The sequence below is a fragment of the Galeopterus variegatus genome, unplaced genomic scaffold, assembly GCF_000696425.1.
Source record: "Galeopterus variegatus unplaced genomic scaffold, G_variegatus-3.0.2 Scaffold711, whole genome shotgun sequence".
NCBI lineage: Eukaryota > Metazoa > Chordata > Mammalia > Dermoptera > Cynocephalidae > Galeopterus > Galeopterus variegatus.
Window position 1 is genome coordinate 612,918 of NW_007726822.1, and position 5,810 is coordinate 618,727.

General features: G+C 64.1%; 1 protein-coding gene and 1 long non-coding RNA gene across 2 annotated transcripts in view; one reads left to right on the plus strand and one right to left on the minus strand.

Annotated features, from left to right (window-relative positions):
- On the plus strand, positions 1–1,274 carry LOC103589650. Its single transcript, XR_550408.1, has 2 exons — positions 1–40; positions 927–1,274. It is a non-coding gene; the product is annotated as an uncharacterized LOC103589650 (long non-coding RNA).
- BOP1 (block of proliferation 1) overlaps positions 1–5,810 on the minus strand; it is a 23,109-nt gene that overhangs the window by 5,524 nt on the left and 11,775 nt on the right. The window lies entirely within an intron of this gene.

The following is a 5,810-nucleotide window of genomic DNA, read 5'->3' on the forward strand; positions in this document are numbered from 1 at the left end:
ACAAATCTGCACCTTCTGCCTCAGCAACCAGAGAAAGTTGGTGAGCGCGGGGCGCTGGGGCGGGGGTGGGGGTGGGGGGGCGCCAACTCCCCTCAACCCACAGCTCAGGCCGAGAACGGAGCCGCCAGGGCAGGACTCCTCAGCGGGGCACAGCCAGAGACACCTGCAAGGGAGGAGCGCATGTAGCCGGCTGCGGGGGGCAGGCCTGGGGCCACCTCGCGGGGCCTCTCCCTAGGAGTCCCTGAGGCCTGCAGCATGGAGGCAAGAGGCAGGGATGGCCGGAAGGGCCACCTAGGGCTAAGAGGGTCTGGGAGAAAGGCAGGATGGACACCGAGCTGGGAGTGAGGCTGGGTCTGAACCATGGTTGATGCAAGCTTCACTTCTCAACAAGAGTGACCTGAAGGGACCCGAGTTCAGGAAGTGAGCGGCTGACTCAAGCCCACCCACCCTGCCCCCATGGAAGGGGACCTAGGGGGCAGTGAGGCAGGAAAGGAGGGAGCCCTGGGGTCCATTTGCCACCGCACAGCCGCTGCAGCCCATCACCAGCCTATGGCTTATTGGGGCAGCAAGGCAGAAGCTGACAGGGGCTGGGGCAAACCCCACACAGGAGATGCTGGCCGGCTGTGATTTACAGCTCTTGCTGTGCTTGGTGGCACCGGAAGAGCAGGGTGAGCAGGAGAAAATACGGCATGGCTTCTCCCAATCCCCATTTCCTCTCCAGACAGCACACGCGAGCTCCTGGGGCCTGAACATCTGGGAAATTTAATTTTACCATTTCAGTCGCGTAGCGGTGTAACTCCCCTCCCCAACACTCATGGGGGGCTCAGCGCCGGCCCCCAAGACCACACCCAGTAGGGCAGCCAGAGAGGCCTGGACTGGTGCTGGGTCTCTGCCCAGGCCTTGACACTCCTCCCTTCTCTCCACAGAGCAAGGACCGCGACAGAAAGACAGCGATTCGAAGTTAGGAGGTGGCCCACAGCACCCAAGAGGCAGCTGCCACTGGAGGATCTGCAGAGAGCCCCCACTGCGGACCTGACCCAGTGCAGACCTCCTGCGAGCATGCCCTCTTGTGGGCAGAGACTATGGATGGATGGATGGACGGACAGACAGACAGGCAGCAGCAGGGCTCTGAGCTGGCCCCAGCACTTGCCCAGGTCCACCGGGACTTTCCAGGACAGATTCATACCTGGGTTTCACATCTTGTGTCTTTGATATGATAATATAAATTCCGGAAATTTTGTATAATTAAAAACAAAACAATAGCTTCTTCTAAATAGGGAGGTGGATTGTCCTCTTGAAAGGTTTGGAATTCACTGCCCTCCACCCCAGCACCAGGGTGCTCCAGTTCTCTGGGAAGAACCCCATTTTCTAGGGCCAGGGCCTGGGCCCATCCTTTCCTGGACTGAGGTAGAGTAAGGTGACAGGCCCAACTCACCCAGAGAACCTCCTAAAGGAGACCTGGCATGGGGGCAAAGGAGTCTGGCAAGGGGAGAGGGTGGGCGAGGAGAGGACAGAGCCACTGCCACACGGAGGGTGCATTGTGGGCAGTGGTGGAGCAGTCCTGTCCCCACCACTGGCCTGCCTGGCGCCCAGGGGCCCATTAGGGTTGAAGTGGACGCAGCTGGCAGTGTGGAACCGAGACAGGCGGCGGCACAGGCTCTGCTGCAGAGCCTGCAAAGCAGACCCCCGGTGGCGGGCCCGGGGACACACCTGAGGTGCCCACCACCTGCTGGGGCTCCCCTGCCCTCCGGCCTTGAACTTGGCCCCTGAAGCACTGCTCACACTAGGAGGACCCCTGGCTATCTATGACTACCCCACCCAACTCCCGCAAAGCCCCCACCTGCCTATGAGGAGGGTGATTTGGGCTCCCACCCCACAATGTACGCAGCTGGTGACCATTAAATCCTGCAGGTGACGATTATAGCTTAGCGTGTGCGCTCAGTGGGCACCACAGAGAAGAAAGCAGGGCGGCTGTGTCAACCACCTCCCCCACCCACCCCCGCGGGCCTGCAGCCTGACTTCCGGCCGGTGGGCGGTGGGGAATGGCTGAGCATGCCAGGTGTGGGGCGGCTGGCCGGCCCCAGGCCACTCCTCAGACCCCTGCCTCTCAGCCCTCCAGGCCCTCAGCTCAGGCAGCAGCCTGCCCCGGCCCAGGGAGGGAGACCAGGTGCTGAGGCCCACGTGGGCATCCCTGCAGGGCCCGAGCTGCCCCTCCTCTGCATGGACGGGCTCCGGGGAACCTTGGAGCAGGAAGTGGTGGTGTAATTTTGGAGGAAATTCTCAAAGCCAGAGCCATTAAAGGCTAGAGGGGAGCTGTGTCCAATCTGATAGAAATTTAACAGGATAAAAAGTCACAACGGCAGGTTTCGTTCAGAGAGAAACCCAACCCTAAGTTTCCTCTCCTTAATCCTGCAGGAGCCTACAGCTGGTCAGAGAGAGGGAGGAGAGGGCAGCCCCTGCCCGCCAGGGAGGCCAGGCTTCAGGGGGACTTGGGGTGCAGCTGGGGGCTGTGGCAGGTCCCTTCCCCTCCTGGGCTCTCCTCAGAGCACCCTGCCCAGCCTCCCGCACAGGCACCGAGGCCACTGTGAGTGAGAAGCTGGGCAGGGTCTGGGAACCGGCTGCCCTCACTCCACTGGGCACAAGGTGGAGGTCAGTGGGGAGGGTCCATGGCCCACCTGCCCCTCACCCACAGGCCTCACGTTTCCAGAGCAGGGCCCAAGCAAGGGGGTGCTCACCTCCCACAACAAGTCCCACAAGAGAATGGGTAAACAGGTGGGCACAGCCAGTGTAGGGGCCAAACCAGAGGGACATTCAGGGCAACAGCACTGAAAAGTCCCAAAGAGCAAAAACCACAGAGTGCATGGGCAGGGGGTACCCTCAGCATGCAGGGGTAGAAGGGGGAAGAGGACGGGGGGTGGCACAGGAGCAGACCCCAGCGGGAGTGCGGGGAAGAGGGAGGTCAGAGTCCATGAGACAGGAGCTGGAGTATGGAGTGTGGAACAAGGCCAGATGAAACGGGATGGGAACGGAGACAGACAGAGGCCTTGGGGCCTGGAAGGATCCCCAGGCGCCCGGCTGGTCCGGGTGCGGCACGCGCTCGGCCGAGCCCTCTGCTGCGGGGCCTGACTCCGACAGCGGCTGCAGCTTGGCCAGCCCCAGGCCTGGGCAGCCAGCCCAGCCGCTCCCTGAGCTGCACCGGTAGCAGCAGCCGAGGGCCTGGCCCGCCAGCCAGGAGGAGGAGGAGGAATGGGGGGACACTCCGTCACCCTCTACTGCTCCAGAAATTCAAACCAGACCAGGGGTGGCGTGGGCTGGCCTCCAGCCCCATGGGCCCCATACAAGTCCACATAGCTACTCAGCCCAAGGACTCAGGGGTGGCAGGTGGCCCCTGCCCACTACAGCCCCTCACTTCTCCCCAGAGTGTTGGCCTTCCCTCCACCAAGCCAGGGAGCTGCAGGACAAAGACCCAGGGCTCTCTGCGTGTGCCCCACAGAGGCAGTGGGGAAGGAAGGGGGGCCCCTGGCCCGCACCCTGGGCCAGCAGCCGCCCCTGTGAGCCGAGCTGGGCTGGAAACGCTCCCCTCAGCCTCAGCTGTCAGCTCCCTGTCCCCAGCCTGGGGAATGAGCTGCTGGCGGCACCACATGATTCATCACCAGGCCGCCTGCGCCCGCAGCAGCCACCCCCACCCTGCTCAGCACCTGCGGGCTGCCAGGAAGCACATGTGACCCCTCTGGGCCGAGCTCTGTACCAAGCGCCCAAGCCAGGCTACCCGAGGGCACAGATGGCCCCAAGGACAAGCCCCTGGGGGAGCCTAGGCAGGGGTCCCCCCACCCCCCAGGCTGCACCGGACACAGGCAGCAACTGGCTGATGTGTCGGCTGGGATTTTTCCGCTCTCGATCAACCCCCCCCTCCCCTCCCCCTCCCCAAAGTGGCTGCAGCTGTCAGGACCACAGATTGGAACTGCAGGTACAGAGCTGGCCCGCCGCCCGCCTCCCTCCCGTGTCTGTCTGTGAGAGAGGAAGCCGGCCCACCTCTGGAATCCTTCACTCTCTCCTCGTTCCGCCTCTCCCACCTGTCCCCCGGGAGTGCGGGGTCAGCCGCCCTCGCTCAGCCTCTCTCTTCCCCGGCCCCTCTCCGATTACAATGCGGGTAGTGTTCAGTGCTCCTCAGCCCTGCACGCAGCGCCCGCCTGTCTCCAGCCGCAGGCCTTCCTGTGCTGCCGCTGCCCCTGCCCCTGCTCCCGGGGTTTTTCTATCTCTGCCAAAGCACCCGGCAAGGAGGGGGCTGGCCGCCTGTCCCCGGCTCACCTGCTGCATCTGACCCCACAGAAGGTTCCAGCAAGGATGCTCAGCCTGGAGCCCAAGTCCAGCTTCACAGACCAAAGGGGAGAAGGAAGGCCAGGTCTTCATTGGCTTCCTCCCACCCCGAAGTCCAAACCAGCTGAGGGGACACCAGCGCGGTTGGGGTCAGGCAGGGGAGCCACCTTTGCATACCTCCTCTGTCCCACAGCCCCTTCTGCTTGTCAGCCACAGTCTGGGGGTGCCTCTGCCCTCACCTCCCACTTGACTCCGTTTGTCTCTCAAAAAGCTGGCCAAGCGCACCCTGAGCAGTCAGGATCCTGCGGGCCCAGCACACCTCCACAGCTGGGAGTCACGCCACGGACCTGAGGGTGAGAAGGGGGCACCCCTCGCCTGGGAGCTTGTCCAGGACCCCAGCCTGCCCTGGCATCCAACAGACATTCCCATGAGGGGCACTCTGACTCCTGGCACCTTGCAAGCAGCGGCTCCAGAAGCCCAGGGCCCAGCCTCCCACAGTCCTGCGCACCCCCTGGTCCTCCTCAGCCTGGCCTAGGTGTCCACGAGCCAAGTCATAAAGGCCTGTTTTGAACCCCACTATTCAGAAGGACAGAGCTGCTGCTGCTGCAATTTGGGGGTTGTAGGGTTCCAGAGCCCCACACCTGCTCAGCCCTCCCCAGCCCTCAACCCCTAAATTCCATTCTAGAGCAGTTCCCCATCATCCCCGAGCACTGCCACACACATCGAGCCCCCCATCTGTGACTCCTGCCCCAAGCAAGACAGCCTCAGCCAGGGAATGCATACCCAGCCCCAGCCCTCTGTGGTCCTGCGCCCCCATACTATCCCCACCAGCACCCTGCCCCACCAGCCGAGCCTGCCAGTCCCAGAGCAAACCCCTCCTTTCAGGAGACCATGTCCCACCACCTGACCCCACCACCCATGTGCCCCAGCACAAGGGAGCCACAGCTCTGAAGAAGCCCACCTTCCCTTGCCAACCACACCCAGCCCCCAGGAGAGCCTGCTCAGCACAGCCCTGGAGAGGGACTGACTTCCACCGCCTGCCCCTCCTCACCCACCCTGCCCCACCCTCCCTGGGGTCCTCTCTCCAACCAACTCGGGAAGGCTGGGCCTAGGTCGAGGGATGGGGCAAGGTGGAGCAGGGCTCCCGGGCACAGGAGCGCATGGCGGTCATGGCCACACATGCCCTCCATGCCCTGCGGCCACTGGTGAGCCCCGCAAGTGGGCCCCTCCCTGGCGAGGCCGGCCTGGGCACACCCACGGGAAGGGACCAGACCCAAAGGGCCACCCGAGCCCGGCCAGCAGCTCGGTTGGGAGGCCGCAGGCAGGCTGGCGCGGGGGCGGAGGCCGCCAGGGAGGCCAGGCGCCCTGCTCGCCCAGAGCTCAGAGCCGGAGGGCCGGCTCAGAGCTCGGGAAACCTGAGCCGCCGGCGCCCGCCGCCAGCAGCGACGCAAGCACTGAGCGAGTGCGGGGCGGCGGCCAGGACGCTGCTGTAC